A 21756-nucleotide genomic window follows, 5' to 3' on the forward strand; every position below is an offset into this window, starting at 1 on the left:
TAGCTCTGGCGGCCACCCTTAACCAAGCGGGCAGACCCGTGGCCTTTTTCTCCCGAACCCTCCACGCCTCAGAAATCCGCCACTCCTCAGTGGAAAAGGAAGCCCAAGCCATAGTGGAAGCTGTGCGACATTGGAGGCATTACCTGGCCGGCAGGAGATTCACTCTCCTCACAGACCAACGGTCAGTCGCCTTCATGTTCGATAATGCACAGCGGGGCAAAATTAAAAATGACAAGATCTTAAGGTGGAGGATCGAGCTCTCCACCTTCAACTACGAGATCTTGTACCGTCCTGGAAAGCTGAACAAGCCGTCCGATGCCCTATCCCGCGGCACATGTGCCAACGCACAAATAGACCGTCTCCAAACCCTCCACGAGGACATCTGCCACCCGGGGGTCACTCGGTTCTACCATTTTATAAAGTCCCGCAACCTCCCCTACTCTGTGGAGGAGGTCCGTACAGTCACCAGGAACTGCCACATCTGCGTGGAGTGCAAACCGCACTTTTTCAGGCCAGATAGAGCGCACCTGATAAAGGCTTCCCGTCCATTTGAACGCCTCAGTCTGGATTTCAAAGGGCCCCTCCTCTCCACCGACCGCAACACATACTTCCTGAACGTGGTGGACGAGCACTCCCGTTTGCCCTTCGCCATCCCCTGCCCCGACATGACAGCGGCCACAGTCATTAAAGCCCTTGGCACCATATTCACACTGTTCGGTTGCCCCGCATATATCCATAGCGACAGGGGGTCCTCCTTCATGAGTGACGAGCTGCGCCAGTTCCTGCTCAGCAAGGGCATAGCCTCGAGCAGGACGACCAGCTACAACCCCCGGGGGAACGGCCAAGTAGAGAGGGAGAACGGCACGGTCTGAAAGACCGTCCTACTGGCCCTACGGTCCAGGGATCTCCCAGTTTCCCGGTGGCAGGAGGTCCTCCCGGACGCTCTCCACTCCATCCGGTCGCTGCTGTGTACCACCACTAACCAAACGCTTCATGAGCGCCTCCTTGTCTTCCCCAGGAAGTCCTCCTCCGGAACGTCGCTGCCGACCTGGCTGGCAGCCCCAGGACCCATCTTGCTCCGGAAACATGTGCGGGCGCACAAGTCGGGCCCGTTGGTCGAGAGGGTTCACCTCCTCCACGCGAACCCACAGTACGCCTACGTGGCGTACCCCGACGGCCGACAGGACACGGTCTCCCTGCGAGACCTGGCGCCCGCCGGCAACACACGCACCCCCCCAACACCGATCATCCCCTCCCTGCCACCGGCGCACCCCGCGACCACCCCCTTCCCGGGAGGATCGGTCCTCCTCCCGTGTCCGCCCAGGAGTGAAACAGGAACAAACACCGAAACGCTCCCGGAGACGACAACGCCGGAACAAGCACCTGCACCACCACGGGGGCTGAGGCGATCGACGAGGAAGACCAGACCGCCCGCTCGACTCGTGGCATCGACGTGACACCAAGAATGTTGTGGACTGTAACAAAAAAAATTACTCTTACTAATATTGTAAATAGTTTCACAAACCTTGTACATAGCCCAGTGTAGGGCGAAAACTGTAATGACATGCCCAAAATTTTTCCTCCCAGAACCAGCCTTGTAAACCCCTACCACCATGCGAACCACCACCCTGCCGGGTTATTTTTTAACAAGGGGTGAATGTGGTAGTATGTATTAGGGGTCATGTGGGACTGTGAAGCCGTGATGCTATTGGCTGACAGATCCCGGGTCCTGGTTGGCTGTTGACTCCTGGCTCCGCCCTGAAGGTGGAGTATAAGAACCCGGGCTTCTCCCCGCCGCTCCATTCTGTTGCTGAACTGCTGGGGACAAGTCTCGCTCAATAAAGCCTCATCGACTTCATCTCTACTCGTCTCTCTCGTAAGTCATTGTGCACTACAAACCTCTCATCATGTTTGTAAGAATTCAGAATGTGTGTACCAATGAGAAATGGATACCTGCAGTGATTCTAGCAAAGAGAGGTCCAATATCACACACAGGACAGGCGGATGACGAAAGAGTTTGGCGACGTCATGCTGACCAACTACTAGCTTCATAAAGTGAAATCGTGGAAACGTCTCAAGACATATTTCCCTTGGACAATGTCGACAATGATACTTTGGAAGAGACCAGGTGCAGAGCCAAGATCAGATATTGTTTCTGAGGACCTCCCAATACCTACAGAGGTGGACACTGGAGTAGCATCCCAAGAAATACCATCTTCTGAAGTAAAAGAGGACACTTCTGTCTCGTGTAGCCAGGTTCCAGAATATTGAATACAACCTAAAAGGAATAGACGCCCATCTGGGAGACTATCTTATTGAGTTGTATATATGTATATAGAGATAATGTATAAGTGTTGTAATAATGTTAAATAGTTGTTATTGCACTAAAGAAGTACACACATCCCTGCTGGTGAAGTGACACATGGGGCGTCATTCTCCGACCCCCCGCCGGGTCGGAGAATGGCCGTTGGCCGCCGTGAATCCCGCCCCCGCCGAAGTCTCCGCTCCCGGAGATTGGGTGGGGGCGGGAATCCGGCCGCGCCGGTTGGTGGGACCCCCCACTGGATTCTCCGGCCCGGATGGGCCGAAGTCCCGCCCAGGAATTGCCTGTCCCGCCGGCGTAAATTAAACCTGGTATTTACCGGCGGGACCAGGCGGCGTGGGCGGGCTCCGGGGTCCTGGGGGGGGGCGCGGGGCGATCTGACCCCGGGGGGTGCCCCCACGGTGGCCTGGCCCGCGATCGGGGCCCACCGATTCGCGGGCGGGCCTGTGCCGTGGGGGCACTCTTTCCCTTCCGCCTCCGCCACGGCCTCCACCATGGCGGAGGCGGAAGAGACTCTCCCCACTGCGCATGCGCGGGAAACTGACAGGGGCCGCTGACGCTCCCGCCCATGCGCTGGGAAACTGACAGCGGCCGCTGACGCTCCCGCGCATGCGCCGCATTTCCGCGCCAGCTGGCGGGGCAACAAACGCCATTTCCGCCAGCTGGCGGGGCGGAAATCCCTCCGGCGTCGGCCTAGCCCCTCAATGTTGGGGCTAGGCCGCCAAAGATGTGGAGACTTCCGCACCTTTGGGCCGGCGCGATGCCCGTCTGATTGGCGCCGGCTTTGGCGCCAGTCAGCGGGCATCCAGCCGTTGGGGGAGAATTTTGCCCATGATTTGTAGTGACGTCAGCAGTGAGTGCTTGTGTGGGCTTCAGTCCTCCATCTTAGATTGTATGAGCAACATTCCTAATAAAACCTCTCATCGTGAGAATCCAGAGTGTGGACATCTCCATACCTGTTCTCTTTGCGGCAAACTCAAAGATAAAACAGTAGTCAGGATTATAACGACATAGTGTAAGAGTCCTTCTTGTTTATTTCCTTTGTTCCCATTTCTTTTACATTATTTTATTGTTTTGGTCCATGGACCTGTAATCGGAATGGGCTTTTAAGCAGAAGACTCGAGGTTGAATCAGCCTGCTTGTCAGGACACTGTGTTCCCAGGTTTTGTTTCTAACCAGGCTCCTCGGCACCAAGTGGATCATAGTTACCAGGTTTGGTTTGTTACCAGTTGGATTGATTGGGATGGCTGCCAACCGGTTGGTCGGTCAGAGACGGTGTTTTGCCTGACAACAGTCAGTGATGGTTCCTGCGTGATGCTTTCTGGAAGAACTGGGCAGAAGCATTTAAACTCTGGAAGGGAAAGGAACGCTCTATCTCCTGCTTTCTGAAGTGAAAGAACAGCTGTATTGTTCTGAAAGCACTGAGTGTCTGACACAACATTTGCTGTGCACCTGGAATGATGCTCAGTCTGCAGTGAAAATAGACAACCTTGCCAGGAAAACCATCTTAAACCGAGAAGGAAGAAACAGCAAAACAAAAGCTGAACTCCAGAAAGACACAAACTGGGAATCCCAGCGCATCAAAGATCTTTATCCTTTTATTTTTATTAATATTCTCTTTCCCTTTCCACCACCCTTTCTGTGTTGTTTGTCTGTGTGTGTAGAGAGAGTGAGGTAGTTAGGAAGGGATGTTGGGAAAAGGTTATTATAGAATCATAGAATTTACAGTGCAGAAGGAGGCCATTTGGCCCATCGAGTCTGCACCAACCCTTGGAAAGAGCACCCTACCTAATCCCACACTTCCACCCTATCCCCGTAACTCCACACAACCTTTTTTTGGACACTAGGGGCAATTTAGCTTAGTCAATCCACCTAACCTGCACATCTTTGGACTGTGGGAGGAAACCGGAGCACCCGGAGGAAACCCACGCAGACACGGGGAGAACGTGCGGACGCCGCACAGACAGTGACCCAAGCCGGGAATCGAACCTGGGACCCTGGAGCTCTGAACCAACTGTGCTAACCGCTGTGCTGCCCACATGCTGCCCACGTGCTGTATTAGAGAGCTAGTTCCATTTTCTATCTGTTTAACTATAATACTGTACTGCCGGTTTAGCTCAGTTGGCTAGACAGCTGGCTCGTGATTTAGAAAGAGGCCAGCAGCACAGGTTCAATTCCTGTACCGGTTGAGGTTATTTGCGCTCTCAACCTTTCCCCTCGCCTGAGGTGTGGTGATCCTCAGGTCAAACCACCATCAGTCGGCTCTCCCCTTCAATAGGGAAAGTAGCCTATGGTCATCTGGGACTATGGCAACTTTACCTTTACATAATAAACGGTTACTTGTGGTAAAGTTACAAACCTGGTGACTGCAGTTTATTAGGATCAACCAAAGACGTTGGGTATTTTAAATAAAATCTTATTTTACCTGTGTTGCGACTCGGGGTTAAGTGGGGCTGGAACTGACCGCGTACTAACCCAGGATGTTGTGACAATAGTTATACCTCAGTTGGAGTATTGTGTACTGTTCTGGGTGCCACAGTATAGGAAGAATGTGAACTCTTTGAAGTGAGTGCAGAAGAGATTTACAAGAATGATTCCAAGGATGAGAAACTTCAGTTATGGGGATAGGTTGGAGAGGTTGGGACAGTTCTCCTTGGAGAGAAGGAGGCTAAGAGGAGATTTGATAGCGATGTTCAAAATAATGAGGGAGCTGGTCAGAGCAGACAGGGGAAACTGTTCCCGTTCAAAATAGGATCAAGAATGGGCGGCATGGTGGCGCAGTGGTTAGCACCATTGCCTATGACGCTGAGGGCCCAGGTTCGACCCCGGCCCTGGGTCACTGTCCGTGTGGAGTTTGCACATTCTCCCCGTGTCCCTCACAACCCCAGGATGTGCAGATTAGGTGGATTGGCCATGCCAAATTGCCCCTTAATTGAAAAAAAAGAAATGGGTACTCTAAATTTATTTAAATAGAAATAAAAGGATCAAGAACAAATGCGCACAGATTTAAGGTGATTTGCAAAAGATGCAAATGTGATGTGTCAAAAAACCTTTTCACACAGCAAGTGGTTTGGGTCATTTGTCAATCATAGAATCCCTGCAGTGCAGAAGTAGGCCATTCCGTCCGTCACGTCTGCACCGGCCCTCCGAAAGATCACCCTACCGAGGCCCACATCCGCGTCCTAGCCCTGAAATCCCACCCAAGCTTTTGGACTCTCGGGGGAAATTCAGCACGGCCAATCTACCTAGCCTGCACATCTTTGGACTGTGGGAGGAAACTGTAAACCCTGAGGAAACCCACGCAAACTCGGGGAGAGCGTGCAAACTCCACACGGACAGTGACCCGAGGTTGGAATCGAGCTTGGGTCCCTGGTGCAGTGAGGAATGCACTGCCTGGAAGTGTGGTGCATGCAGGTTCAATTAAAGCATTCAAGAGGGCATTAGATGATTACTTGACTGGAAATAATATGCAGGGGAACGGTGAAAAGGCAAGGGAATGGCACTGAGCCATAATGCTGATTTGGAAAGCTGGTACAGACATGATGGGCCAAATGGCTTCCTTCTGCACCATAACAATTCTGTGTATATACATATATATATATATAATATATATTTTCCTTTATGCCTTCTGATAATGACAAGTGATTCAAGAATGCTAGTCATCACTACCTTCTCAAGAGAAATTGGAAATGGCAAGCAATGCCAGGGCTGCTCATAACCTATTTAGAAAATGTACTTGAGTCCTGATTTACTGTTGTTTTAACATGACCCATCAATAAAGCCCTAAGTTTGACTAATAGAAAAAGAAAAAATTACAGGAACCATAAGTGTAGTGATCTGTACATACATCTGCACATACACCAGGGACTGCAGCACAGATGTAACTGTCACAGCACCACTAGAGGGCAGCATCAGAGACGGGTAGAAAGGGTCGAGCCCAAGGTAGGATCCGCCTCTTTGAGAAGCACAGAGCTAGGGAGCAGCAGCACACAGAGACAGCTCAGCATAGGCAGTTTACCTTAGTTTCACTGGTCATACCTCTTGACTGTTTTACATCTAGTTGAGCTCTGGAAGCAGAACAAACCCTTTGAATAAAGAGCTTGTGTTAACTGTAAGTCTTCAGTCTTCATTCAGACTTAGAGAATAACATAGTAAGGTGAAGTTGGGTGGGGGGAATTGTTGATATAATGTAAGTTATGTTTTGTATGAAGACAACACCCACCTTGTTTTGTTTAATAATTCTTGTTTATTTTTGTTATGTAAAAATGTTGGTTGGAAAAGCTTTAATTAAAAACATTTATAAAAAAAAGAAATAATTCAGTCCTCATTTTAAAAGCCATGCATTCCATCCTGGTATTGGGATCCATTATACAATCCTTCCATGAAAGAACCTGCCTTTATATCATGCCTTTTATGATCCGAGGACAACGCAAAGGGTTTTTCAGCCAATGAAGCATTTTTGAAGAGTTGTCACTGGGTGGGATTGCCCATTCTGAAGATTAAATCCGGTGGTGGGGGGGAAATTAAGCATACTCCCTCTGGGTGGCCGGGTGCATGATCTTCCACTTTTCGGATTATTAATTATTTATCTGTGAGGAGCTTGGTGAAACTCATGGTGGGTTGGGCAGTAAGTCTCCACGCTCAAAGTTATCTCATGGAGTTGAATGTCCTGGCACCATATTAGCAGGGGCTGATTTAGCACAGTGGGTTAAACAGCTGGCTTGTAATGAAGAACAATGCCAGCAGCGCAGGTTCAATTCCTGTACTGGCCTCCCCGAACAGGTGCTGGAATGTGGCGACTAGGGGCTTTTCATCATTGGAGCCTACTTGTGATAATAAGCTATTATTATTATTTAGGGGCAGCACGGTAGCATTGTGGATAGCACAATTGCTTCACAGCTCCAGGGTCCCAGGTTCGATTCTGGCTTGGGTCACTGTCTGTGCGGAGTCTGCACATCCTCCCCGTGTGTGCGTGGGTTTCCTCCGGGTGTTCCGGTTTCCTCCTACAGTTCAAAAGATGTGCAGGTTAGGTGGATTGGGCATGATAAATTGCCCTTAGTTTCCAAAATTGCCTTTACTGTTGGGTGGGGTTACTGGGTTATGGGGATAGGGTGGAGGTGTTGACCTTGGGTAGGGTGCTCTTTCCAAGAGCTCGTGCAGACTCGATGGGCTGAATGGCCTCCTTCTGCACTGTAAATTCTATGATAAAATTCTATGATATTTAAAGGGAGCCCGGAGAGGCATCCATTCATTGCAAGCTGCGAGCTCTGCATTACGACCCCAGAGTCCTTGCGGTCACAGCTCGTACTGGATAAACTGGCAGACGTGTTCCATCACATATCTCGGGATATATGAGGGTGCATCCGGCATTGTCTTTTGCTCAACTCTAGATAGGAGCACCGTTGGCGATACACCCCGTGGTTGGGCAAATGTTTCCCACTGCAGTGTTCCATATTCGCCATATTCTTAGCCATATAGAAGCCCTGCTGCTTCTTGTTGCTTATGCCCTTTCTCCTCCTGACCCTGTGCCAACCTGTGACGGGCCCTCCCTCTCCTCACCTGAATGAGAACCAATCCCAAGGCAGTGGTGTCTGAAACCTGCATCATCAATGCCTCATTGGATGGGGCTTTAGACGTTTCCCTTGATCTCAAAGCCAACAAGGTAGTTTTCACCAGGCCTTTCACCAGGCCTTGTCTAGGCATGGCACCCCACCCCACCGCTTCCATGTAAAGAACATCCTGGAGTATCAGAGATGGCTATTCCTCTATGCATAACTGCACATGAAGACATTGCTCTTTCACAAGGCTAATGAGAGCCATGTGCAAGAAGCCGCACTTGGACACATTGCTGCATGTCTCCACTACCTTTGAAACTCTGTAGAGACCATTTCCGTGGAAGCAGAGAAAGACAAACCACATGATCCCTTGTCAGCCATGACCATTCTCCTGGGAGGATGGCTGTTTGGAGTCATGTGTTGGCTGCCATCCATCAGCCTTGGAGGAATTCTGTTGTAATATGGCTTCTTTGGATGTCTCAATGAGGAGATCATGAGACTTGTACATTTAAACTTGAATGCTTTGTTGGTGGTCTTTAACTATTTACAGATGCCAGGCCTTTCATGATGCTGCTGCCATGCAGGTAGGCTGCTTCTAGAGTATTCTCTCTAGACTGTTCTCACAGAGTCTATTACCATGTGACTCTATACATCATACATGGTGCTATTCTCCAGTCCCTCGTTAACCCTTGCTCTGTTGAGCATCTTTACGCTCCAATGGAATGCACACATTCCACCTCCCTCCCTCCCTTCATCCCTGCTTCTGATTGCAGCCAATGGCAAAACGCACAGAATGAATGGCAGCTCCGCACCTCGGGACCTCGATGTTTGAGATTCAGGAGTCGGGATCAAACCTGAGGAAATACGCCCTTCACCATAGATAGAACACAGGTCGGCATCTCTGACATCCAGTTGCCTCATGATTATTAGGATGACTCGTTAGTTGGCCCGTTGCGCAGACTTTGAAATCGACCCACCGGAAAAGACCCTCCTCCCCCTCGAAGGGTCTCACTGACTAAATGTGTGGCCAAGGTTTGGAAAAATGATGTGTGCACATGTCAAACTCACTCTCTTACCTCTACCCTTCCGCTTTCACCCAGCAACGTCCCCCCCCACCACCATACCCCATCCAATAGCACAATTCCTCTCCCCTCTTCCCACTGTTACCCTGGTTCCTATCATGAGCCACCTCTACATGCCTACCTTCCCTTAAAACCTGACATTGGTTACCATCCCCAAGCCCAGCCTGACCCTTCTCCCTCTGCTTATCCAAGCTAACTGTCTTGTTCCCCTCCTTGACCCCACCTGATGAGATCTTCATCTACCAAGCTCTCACTCTGGACCTGTTACCATACTGCATCCCACTCCTCCCTTTGATTGTAACTGTTCCTCCTATTGTTACTACTCTGAGTTCACCTCCCAAGACCCCATCGTCCTCATCATTAATCCGGATCCCGAAGACAATGAAGTTATGCGAAGTCCCCAAGAGGGAGTAGGCAACATAGAACATAGAACATAGAACAATACAGCGCAGTACAGGCCCTTCGGCCCACGATGTTGCACCAAAACAAAAACCATCTAACCTACACTATACCATTATCATCCATATGTTTATCCAATAAACTTTTAAATGCCCTCAATGTTGGCGAGTTCACTACTGTAGCAGGTCGGGCATTCCACGGCCTCACTACTCTTTGCGTAAAGAACCTACCTCTGACCTCTGTCCTATATCTATTACACCTCAGTTTAAAGCTATGTCCCCTCGTGCCAGCCATTTCCATCCGCGGGAGAAGGCTCTCACTGTCCACCCTATCCAACCCCCTGATCATTTTGTATGCCTCTATTAAGTCTCCTCTTAACCTTCTTCTCTCCAACGAAAACAACCTCAAGTCCATCAGCCTTTCCTCATAAGATTTTCCCTCCATACCAGGCAACATCCTGGTAAATCTCCTCTGCACCCGCTCCAAAGCCTCCATGTCCTTCCTATAATGCGGTGACCAGAACTGTACGCAATACTCCAAATGCGGCCGTACCAGAGTTCTGTACAGCTGCAACATGACCTCCTGACTCCGGAACTCAATCCCTCTACCAATAAAGGCCAACACTCCATAGGCCTTCTTCACAACCCTATCAACCTGGGTGGCAACTTTCAGGGATCTATGTACATGGACACCTAGATCCCTCTGCTCATCCACACTTTCAAGAACTTTACCATTAGCCAAATATTCCACATTCCTGTTATTCCTTCCAAAGTGAATCACCTCACACTTCTCTACATTAAACTCCATTTGCCATCTCTCAGCCCAGCTCTGCAGCTTATCTATATCCCTCTGTAACCTGCTACATCCTTCCACACTATCGACAACACCACCGACTTTAGTATCGTCTGCAAATTTACTCACCCACCCTTCTGCGCCTTCCTCTAGGTCATTGATAAAAATGACAAACAGCAACGGCCCCAAACAGATCCTTATGGTACTCCACTTGTGACTGAACTCCATTCTGAACATTTCCCATCAACCACCACCCTCTGTCTTCTTTCAGCTAGCCAATTTCTGATCCACATCTCTAAATCACCCTCAATCCCCAGCCTCCGTATTTTCTGCAATAGCCTACCGTGGGGAACCTTATCAAACGCTTTGCTGAAATCCATATACACCACATCAACTGCTCTACCCTCGTCTACCTGTTCAGTCACCTTCTCAAAGAACTCGATAAGGTTTGTGAGGCATGACCTACCCTTCACAAAGCCATGCTGACTATCCCTGATCATATTATTCCAATCTAGATGATTATAAATCTTGTCTCTTATAATCCCCTCCAAGACTTTACCCACTACAGACGTGAGGCTCACCGGTCTATAGTTGCCGGGGTTGTCTCTGCTCCCCTTTTTGAACAAAGGGACCACATTTGCAATCCTCCAGTCCTCTGGCACTATTCCTGTAGCCAATGATGACATAAAAATCAAAGCCCATGGTCCAGCAATCTCTTCCCTGGCCTCCCAGAGAATCCTAGGATAAATCCCATCAGGTCCCAGGGACTTATCTATTTTCAGCCTGTCCAGAATTGCCAACACCTCTTCCCTATGTACCTCAATGCCATCTAATCTATTTACCTGGAGCTCAGCATTCTCCTCCACAACATTATCTTTTTCCTGAGAGAATACTGACGAAAAATATTCATTTAGTATCTCGCCTATCTCTTCAGACTCTACACACAACTTCCCATCCCTGTCCTTGACTGGTCCTACTCTTTCCCTAGTCATTTGCTTATTCCTGACATACCTATAGAAAGCTTTTGGGTTTTCCTTGATCCTTCCTGCCAAATACTTCTCATGTCCCCTCCTTGCTCGTCTTAGCTCTCTCTTTAGATCCTTCCTCGCTACCTTGTAACTATCCATCGCCCCAACTGAAACTTCACACCTCATCTTCACATAGGCCTCCTTCTTCCTCTTAACAAGAGATTCCACTTCTTTGGTAAACCACGGTTCCCTTGCTCGGCACCTTCCTCCCTGCCTGACCGGTACATACTTATCAAGAACACGCAGTAACTGATCCTTGAACAAGCTCCACTTATCCAGTGTGTCCAACACTTGCAGCCTAATTCTCCACCTTATCCCCCCCAAGTCACGTCTAATGGCATCATAATTTCCCTTCCCCCAGCTATAACTCTTGCCCTGCGGTGTATACTTATCCCTTTCCATCCTTAACGTAAACGTCACCGAATTGTGGTCACTGTCCCCAAAGTGCTCACCTACCTCCAAATCCAACACCTGGCCTGGTTCATTACCCAAAACCAAATCCAATGTGGCCTCGCCTCTTGTTGGCCTGTCAACAAACTGTGTCAGGAAACCCTCCTGCACACACTGTACAAAAAACGACCCATCTAATGTACTCGAACTATATCTTTTCCAGTCAATATTTGGAAAGTTAAAGTCTCCCATAATAACTACCCTGTTACTTTCGCTCTTATCCAGGATCATCCTCGCCATCCTTTCCTCTACATCCCTAGAACTATTTGGAGGCCTATAGAAGACTCCCAACAGTGTGACCTCTCCTTTCATGTTTCTAACCTCAGCCCATACGACCTCGGAAGATGAGTCCCCATCTAGCATCCTCTCCGCCACCGTAATACTGCTCTTGACTAGCAGCGCCACACCTCCCCCTCTTTTGCCTCCTTCTCTGAGCTTACTAAAACACCTAAACCACGGAACCTGCAACATCCATTCCTGTCCCTGCTCTATCCATGTCTCCGAAATGGCCACAACATCGAAGTCCCAGGTACCAACCCATGCTGCCAGTTCCCCTACCTTATTTTGTATACTCCTGGCATTGAAGTAGACACACTTCAAACCATCTACCTGAACACTGGCCCCCTCCTGCGACGTCAAATCTGAGCTCTTGACCTCTATACTCTCATTCTCCCTTCCACTAAAACTACAATCCAGGTTCCCATGCCCCTGCTGCATTAGTTTAAACCCCCCCAAAGAGCACTAACAAATCTCCCCCCCAGGATATTTGTGCCCCTCAGGTTCAGATGTAGACCATCCTGTTTGTAGAGGTCCCACCTTCCCCAGAAAGAGCCCCAGTTATCCAGAGATCTGAATCCCTCCCACCTGCACCATCCCTGTAGCCACGTGTTTAATTGCTCTCTCTCCCTATTCCTCATCTCACTATCACGTGGCACGGGCAACAACCCAGAGATAACAACTCTGTTTGTTCTAGTTCTGAGCTTCCATCCTAGCTCCCTGAAAGCCTGCCTGACATCCTTATCCCCTTTCCTACCTATGTCGTTAGTGCCAATGTGGACCACGACTTGGGGCTGCTCCCCCTCCCCCTTAAGGACCCGGAAAACACGATCCGAGACATCACGTACCCTTGCACCTGGGAGGCAACATACCAAACGTGAGTCTCTCACACTCCCACAAAATCTCCTATCTGTGCCCCTGACTATCGAGTCCCCAATTACTAATGCTCTGCTCCTCTCCCCCCTTCCCTTCTGAGCAACAGGGACAGACTCCGTGCCAGAGGCCCGTACCCCATGGCTTACCCCTGGTAAGTCCCCCCCCCCACAAGTATCCAAAGCGGTATACTTGTTTCTCAGGGGAACGACCGCAGGGGATCCCTGCACTGACTGCTTTTTCCCAGTCCCTCTTACAGTTACCCATCTATCTCCAATCTTTGGTGTAACTAATTCCCTGAAGCTGCTCTCTATGACCCCCTCTGCCTCCCGAATGATCCGAAGTTCTTCCAACTCCAGCTCCAGTTCCCTAACTCGGTCTTGGAGGAGCTGGAGATGGCAGCACTTCCTGCAGGTAAAATCAGCAGGGACACTAACGGCATCCCTCACCTCAAACATCCTGCAGGAGGAACATTGCACTCCCTTCCCTGCCATCCCTCTAACTTTCTACCAAGATCTGGCTAACAACTAAATTAAATGTTTTATTAAAAAAAAAAAAATATTAATAACAATAATAAAATATGGTACTTACCTCAGACCAATGGGTTTTATTATTAGGTTAGAGGAGGAGGGCGGGTGGGAGACACTACACGTGGAGTATCTCGGGTTTCCTCTCCACCAGAATTTATTGGTGAGGATCTTCCCAGGGGCGAAATTCTCCGTTATCGGCGGAAAGTCCGCCGATCGGCGCAAAAAACGGCGCAAATCCGACTTGCGTCACGTCGGAAAAATGGGTCGATAGTCTCCGGCCCGAAATGGGCTAGCAGTGACGTAACGGGATCCGCGCTTGCGCAGTGGTTCACGCCGTGCAGCGTCATACGCGCTGCACGGCGTGACGGCTCATAAGGCCGCGCTGCTCCCCCCCACCCGACCGGAACACCCGACCGCAACACCCAACTGGATGGCTGGCCGTCGCTCAGCCTCGAGGTTCGAGTCACGCGATGTGGAGGGGCTCCTGGACGCGGTGGAGCAGAGGAGGGACGCTCTGTATCCCGGGCACGGCCGCAGAGTTGCCCCACACCACAGCCGGCGTCTGTGGAGGGAAGTGTCAGAGGCCATCACCGCTGTGGCCCTGACACCACGGACAGGCACCCAGTGCCACAAGAAGGTGAACGACCTTGTCAGAGCAGGCAGGGTGAGCCTCCCCATATCCCCCCCTCCCCATATCCCCCCTCCCCATATCCCCCCTCCCCCATAACCCCCCTCCCCCATATCCCCCTCCCCCATATCCCCCCTCCCCCATATCCCCTCTCCCCATATCCCCCATATCCCCCCTCCCCCATATCCCCCATATTCCCCCTCCCCCATATCCCCCTCCCCCATATCCCCCTCCCCCATATCCCCCCTCCCCCATATCACCCATATCCCCCTCACCCATATCCCCCCTCCCCCATATCCCCCATATCCCCCCTCCCCCATATCCAACCTCCCCCATATCCCCCCTCCCCGATATCCCCTCTCCCCCATATCCCCCCTCCCCATATCCCCCTCCCCCATATCCCCCATATCCCCCCTCCCCCATATCCCCCCCATATCCCCATATCCCCCCTCCCCCATATCCCCCATATCCCCCTCCCCCATATCCCCCCCCATATCCCCCCTCCCCCATATCCCCCATATCCCCAAGTGAATCCAGCCCTAACCTTAACCTCTGCAATGCACGCGCAACCGATGGCGTGCATTCATATACCTGCCTAACACTGTTGCCTTTTACCCCTGCCCCCCCCCCCACAGGAGAAGCGCGCACACAACAATAGGGAGCATGTGAGGACTGGAGGAGGGCCCGCTGATGAGAGGCCACTGACCGTACACAAGGAAAGGGCCCTGGAACTGGCTGGCGGACCTGAGGACCGGGAGGTTGCTGATGCAGAGGTCGGGGGCGTACTAGCGAGTGAGCCACCGACAGCCCGTCCCCATATCCCCCCTCCCCTATATCCCCCTCCCCCGTATCACCTGATCACTGCCTGATGTCTAACCATGCATGCTTCATTGTGTATCGCAGGACCAAACGTCCAGGCACCCATCCCCGCAGATGCAGACCGCCCGCAGGATGCCCCTCGGAGACCACAGGAGACGGAGAGACCCGCACCCTCCAGCATGCGACGCCCGCAGGATGCCCCTCGCACACCACGGGAGACGGAGAGACCTGGAGCAACAGGGAGACGACATCCCCGTCACGTGCGGGAGCGACCACCCAGCGACGAGGGGGGCAGCCACAGGCCCCCGTCACATCCGAGCCAGGACACCACTACCCAGGACACCACTACCCAGGACACCACTACCCAGGACACCACTACCCAGGACACCCCTACCCGGGACAGCACTACCCAGGAAGACGAAATACCGGACAGTGACTCAGAGTGGATGGGTGGAGACGAACCCCCACCCCAAAGTGCCATGGACTCAGAGTGGGACGAAGAGCACGACACAACGCCACTGCTGTCACCAACACCCTCCACCATCGCAGAAACACTCACCACGGTTGGGCACTTTAGTGATGAGGCGTCTGGTACACTCACTGGTGCGCACAACACAGCCGTCCCGGTACAGCAGGTGGAGGTAGGAGCAGCAGAGGGACCGGGCGGTCGGAGGGCAGCCCAGCCCAAGCGAACATCTGCCGCCCAGATGGATCCCGGGTTCCTGCAGTTACCACACCCACACATAGATCCGATGCAACCACCGACCCGGAGACGAGCGAAGAGGGTGACGGGCGGCTTGCGGCGGCTGCGGTCGCAGGTGGAGGAGTCCACCCGCGTCCAGGAGCTGGGAGTGGTGCCGGTCATGCGTACCACCCAGGCCGACACCGCACGGGTGGCGTCCGCAGTGGAGGCAATGGGTGCGACGGTGTCAGACATGGGGAACGGTTTGCGAGGCCTGGGGCCTTCCGTGCAGGCGGCGTCTGTGGCCCAGGAAATGGCTGCCCTCTCACAGGAGGCCGTGAGCCAGTGCCAGCGCCAGATGGCAGAGGCGCTCAACGCCATAGCCCAGTCTCAGCAGGCCATGGCCCAGTCTCTGCAGGCCATGGCCCAGTCTCAGCAGGCCATAGCCCAGTCTCAGCAAGCCATGGCCCAGTCTCTGCAGGCCATGGCCTAGTCTCAGCAGGCCATGGCCCAGTCTCTGCAGGCCATCGCTGAGGGCATCGGCGCCAGTGGCCATGTGCGAGCCGGCGTCGCACTGTCACAGACAGGGTTTGCCAACCCCCTGGGCTCCATGGCTGCAAACCTGCAGACCCCTGTCGATACCAGCACGGGCCTCCAGGACTGGCAGCGCCAGATGTCGGGGGGGCGTCGGATGGCCAGTCCGTTCGCATCCCCCACCCATGTAGAGGCCTGGGGGCCATCGGGCACCCCGAGGGAGGAGGCGGTGGTGTGGTCCGTCCCGGCTCCCTCTGTAGGGGAGGTCCCGGTACACCGCGACACCTCGGACTCCCCCCCCTTCCCTCCCAGGTGCATCGGGTGGGCAACGGGCAGGACAGGCTGGCAGCTCGCCATCCCAGTCGCCCAGGCCGCAGCCTGGCCCATCTAGGCCAGGATGCCCCAGGAAACGGCCGCCAAAGGGATCCAGTGTCAGAGGGCAGGAATCACAGGAGTCCACCTCCAGTTCTGCTGTACCGTCTGGGGAACCACGTAGACGTAGTCAAAGGGCCCGTAAGGCCAAACAATTAGACACTGAGTAAGTTGGCACGGGTGCAGGGCACAGATGAGTTTTAGGGGCTAGGGCACGTGCATGAACTCCTTTGGTTATTAAAGTCAATGTTACACCGACCGAAGCTGCCTTTGTGCTCTGTCCAAAGTGTGCGGGGGTGTCATGTACGTTGAGCGCAAGTGTGTGTGTGAGGGGTGGTCTTACCTCAGCCCCAGGTGAGTCTGCCCCCTTCCCCCTGGGCCGCCATCAACATCCCCCGGGCAGAGGACAGGACCGTGCGCTGCAGTGTCACAGCCGCATGCAGGGATGGTCCGGGTGGTTGGTGGTACTGTGGCCATGGGTCAGACATAGTCCAACGATGTAGAGCCAGGAGCTCATCGCAGGGCGGGTTGTCATCATCCTCCATGGCCTGCGATAGACACGCGTCCACCCGCAACTGTGTGAGCCCGGCCCGTTGTGCCGCAGGTGGATCGGCAATGGGGGGGGTGGGGGGGGTGTGCATGCGGGTGGGGTGGGTGGGGTTGGGGAGGGGGGTGAGGGTGCTGGGTGGGTGGATGGATTGGGGGTGTGGGTGGTCGGCTGTTGCCATGGTGTGCGGTCTGTGGCCATACTACCCGATTCCCACGCCCATCTAGTCAGTGAAGCGGGCGTCTATCAGTCTGTCCCGTGCCCGCTGGGCCAGCCGGTAACGGTGGACAGCCACCCGCCTGTGTCTACCCCGTCTGCCCTGACCATTGCCCCCATCCCCCTCATCTGGGGAGGACTGGGCCTCTTCCTGCTGCTCCTCCACTCCGCCCTCCTCTGCCTGCGGCACATCGCCCCTCTGCTGGGCTATGTTGTGCAGGACGCAGCACACCACAATGATGCGGCCGACCCTATCTGACCGATACTGGAGGGCTCCCCCAGAGAGGTCCAGGCACCTGAAACGCATCTTCAGCACGCCAAAGCACCTCTCGATCACTCCCCTTGTCGCTACATGGGCATCATTGTAGCTGTTCTCCGCCTCATTGCGTGGCCTCCGTATAGGCGTCATCAGCCACGATCGCAATGGATAGCCCCTGTCGCCCAGCAACCAGCCCCTCAGCCGGGGATGGCGTCCCTCGTACATGCCGGGGATGGATGACCGCGACAACACGAATGAGTCATGTACACTGCCTGGGTGACGGGCGCAGACGTGCAGGATCATCATGCGGTGGTCGCAGACCACCTGTACGTTCATCGAATAGGTCCCCTTCCTATTAGTGAACACGGCCCTGTTATCTGCAGGTGGCCGCACGGCGACGTGCATCCCATCGATCGCGCCCTGGACCATGGGGAACCCGGCCACGGCAGAGAAGCCCACGGCCCGGGCATCTTGGCTGGCCCGGTCCACGGGGAAGCGGATGTAGCGGTGCGCCATGGCATATAGGGCATCTGTCACTGCCCGGATGCACCGGTGCACCGATGTCTGCGATATGCCGGACAGGTCCCCACTCGGTGCCTGGAATGACCCCGTTGCATAAAAGTTCAGGGCCACCGTAACCTTGACGGACACGGGGAGAGGGTGTCCCCCGCCAGTGCCACGCGGTGACAGGTGTGCCAGCAGGTGGCAGATGTGTGCCACGGTTTCCCGGCTCATCCGGAGTCTCCTCCTGCATTCCCGGTCCGTGAGGTCCTGGTACGACTGCCGGGGCCGGTACACACGGGGCGCCCTCGGGTGCCTCCGTTGCCGTGGGGCCGCGACGTCCTCCTCCCCCTCCTCGTCCTGTCGGTCAGGTGTCCCTCCAGCCTGGGCGGCTGCCGCCTGCCCCTCTGCGGCAGCCTGCGTCGCCTCTCTGGAACGGTCCTCCTCCTCCTCCTCCTCCTCCTCATCCAGGGCAACATAGACATGAGCGGCTGCCACCACGGCGGCCAACATCGCTGGATGGTCTGAAAACATGGCGGCCTGGTGGGGGGGAGGGGAACGACGACATGTCATCATTGCCCATATCCCCTCCTCCCCCCAGCTAGGTGGCATGGACCGCATGGGTCCAACTGTTGGAGGCTGGCACCTGGCCAGGTGGACCAACTCACTTGCCCTCCCATCCCCCTCCTCGGCACGGACCCCCCAACCTCCACCCCGGCACGGCACGGACCCCCCCCAACCTCCACCCCGGCACGGACCCTCCCCCCCAACCTCCACCCCAGCACGGATCCCCCCCCCAACCTCCACCCCGGCACGGACCCCCCCCCCAATCTCCACCCCGGCACGGCACGGACCCCCCCAACCTCCACCCCGGCACGGCACGGACCCCCCCCAACCTCCACCCCGGCACGAACCCCCCGCCCCAACCTCCACCCCAGCACGGACCCCCCCCCCAACCTCCACCCCGGCACAGACCCCCCCCATCCTCCACCCCGGCACGGCACGGAACCCCCCCAACCTCCACCCCGGCACGGCACGGACCCCCCCCCAACCTCCACCCCGGCACTGACCCCCCCCCCAACCTACACCCCAGCACAGACCCCCCCCCCAACCTCCACCCCAGCACGGACCCCCCCCAACCTCCACCCCGGCACGGACCCCCCCCCCCAACCTCCACCCCGGCACGGACCCCCCATCCACCTCCCCGGCACGGAACCCCTCCCGGCACACCCCCGGAGCCCGGCCTACTCTACCACCCCCCCCTCCCCCCCCGCCGCACACACACACAGACAACCCGAGACACACCTCTCCTCAGGCATTGAGACTGCGGCCACGCCATTGCCTGCCCAGAGCCAACCCCCCAGGCCGTCACTCACCTCCACGCTGGTCGGCGTGAGCCTGGAGCACCGGGTCACGCCGATGAAAAGGAGGTTTAATTTACGTCGACGTGAACGGTCATCACGTCGACGGGACTTCGGCCCATCCGGAAGGGAGAATATCGGCAGGCCGAAAATCGGCTGCCTTGCGCAGACCCGTGACATTCTCCGCGGCAGCGGCGACATTAACGCCCCGCCGACTTTTCTCCCTTCGGAGACTTCGGCAACTGGCGGGGGCGGGATTCACGGCGGCCAACGGCCATTCTCTGACCCTCTGGGGGGTCGGAGAATGACGCCCCAGAGGTCCGTGGGTCAACTTCCTGTTCCCACCTTAAACACTAAAATTTAAAAAAAAAATTTAAAGGAGAGACTTACCTCCCAGAAATCACTTCCGCACTGCCTCCGCTGAAATGGACTAGCCTGCTCCGCTCCTGTGAAATCGACTGGGCCTGCAAGGTAAGTAAGTTGTTAATCAGTACTTACCTCACCCAGGCAGCGACCTTTTAAACGGTCCCCTCTGCCTCGCAGCTCCCGCGCTTTTTCAAATTCCCGCGCTGTTTCTAAGGTCCCGGCTCTCTCTCACTCCCGAACTAAACAGCTAACCTGCAAGGTAAGTAAGTTGTTAATCAGTGAACATCTGTGGATCCCAAAGATGTGGAAGAAGTGAAGCTCACCAGGTGCGTTTATATACAGTCATAAAACCGAGCATTATAAATTCTCACTGGCGGGGACGTTAATCTGGAGACGGAGTGTAAATCCGGCGAGGTGGCCTTTTGATGAACACGCATGAGATGCTAATGTTTGCAAATAGGGTTCCTGATATTATCTTCAACCTGCCTTGAGAGTTGGGAGAACGGCATTCCAACAGTTTATCCCGCCATCAGGAAACAGAGGGGGGGGGGGATTCTCCGCCGGCGGATTCTCCATTTTGCCGGCGCCCTGGGGTTCCCGATGGCGTGGGGCTGCCCCACAATGGGAAATCCTATTGACCAGCCGGCGTAATGGAGAATCCCGCCGGCGGGTCGGGGCAGAAATGTGGCGCGGCGGGATGGAGAATCCCGCCCCAGATTTATTGCCTCTCGCCAAATAGTACGATTCCTGCTGCAGGCGGGAGCAGAAGATCCTGCCCACTGCTGTAATGTACGGAAATATGTTCGCCAACTTGTGTAGAGCAGGATCTCATAAGTAGCAATGATCCCTTTAAAATTCAATGACCAAGTAATTACCGGAATGTGGCGACTAGGGGATTTTCACGGTAATTTCATTGCAGTGATAATGTAAGCCTACTTGTGACAAGAATAACGATTATTATTATTATTATTAATTAGTTTGATTAAAATTGGTTGTGGGACAAATATTGGCTCAGGCAACTTTTTTTAAAAAAGAATTCTTATTCAGTTTTTAACATTTTATACATGAAACAAAACAACACAGAGCAAAAATAATAACGGAAGAACTCTATTAACCAATACATATATGACTCAAAAATTAAATACCGCCATCCCCGCCCACCTCCCAAACTCCCCCTCCCCTTAGCAGCTAACCGTGACCAACTCTTTGAAGTGAAGAATAAACAAACACCATCTCTTGTGGAACCCCTCAATCGCCACCCTGAAATTCACCTTCTCAAGATACAGAAACTCCATCACGTCCCTCAGCCACAGGGTGGAGAGGCTTCACCCCAACAGAACCCGCCTGTGAGCAATCAGCGAGGCGAAGGCTGAAACATCCGTCCCCGCCCCCGGTTGTAGCTCCGGCAGATCCAACATCCCTAATATGTCCGCCAGGGGACTGGACTCCAAATCCAAGTGCAACATCACCGACATGGTGCTGAAGAATTAAACCCGAAACCTCTCCAACTTCAGACTGGACCAGAACATATGTACATGGTTGGCCGGATACCTTCCACATCGCTTACAAGTGTCCTCCATCCCCTCAAACAACCGACTTATCCTTTGTTCATCAGGTGGTCCTTGTGCACCACTTCTAATTCGATTAACCCTAGTCTCGCACACGAGGTTGAGACGTCCACCCTCCGCAACACCACAACCCCAGCTCCAGTGCCACCCCCAGTTCTTCCCACTTGGCCTTAACCACCTCCAACGGTGCCGTATCCTCCCCCAGAATCCTCCCATAAATCGTCGAGATAGCCACCCCCCTCAACCCCTTCACCGAGAATACCCCTCCAACAACAAGGAGGGTGTTGTAACTGGAAACATCAGGAAAACCTTCCTTGCAAAATCCCGTACCTGCACGTACCTACAGGCCTTCCCCCTGGAATCCAATATCGCAAGCCACTCTTCCAGAAATAAGTCCTTCATTTCCAACACTCCCCCCCCCCCCCCCCACCCCCGCTCCTCCCAGTCCAGAAACCTGACATCAGCCTCGTCGGCCCAAACAAATGGTTCTCTCAGATCAGCATCAACATCACCTTTGACAAAGAGTCATCGGACTCGAAACATTAGCTATTTTCTCTCCCTACAGATGCTGCCAGACATAGAACATAGAACATAG

Source organism: Scyliorhinus torazame, chromosome 7 (genome assembly GCF_047496885.1).
Source record: "Scyliorhinus torazame isolate Kashiwa2021f chromosome 7, sScyTor2.1, whole genome shotgun sequence".
Classification (NCBI taxonomy): Eukaryota; Metazoa; Chordata; class Chondrichthyes; order Carcharhiniformes; family Scyliorhinidae; genus Scyliorhinus; species Scyliorhinus torazame.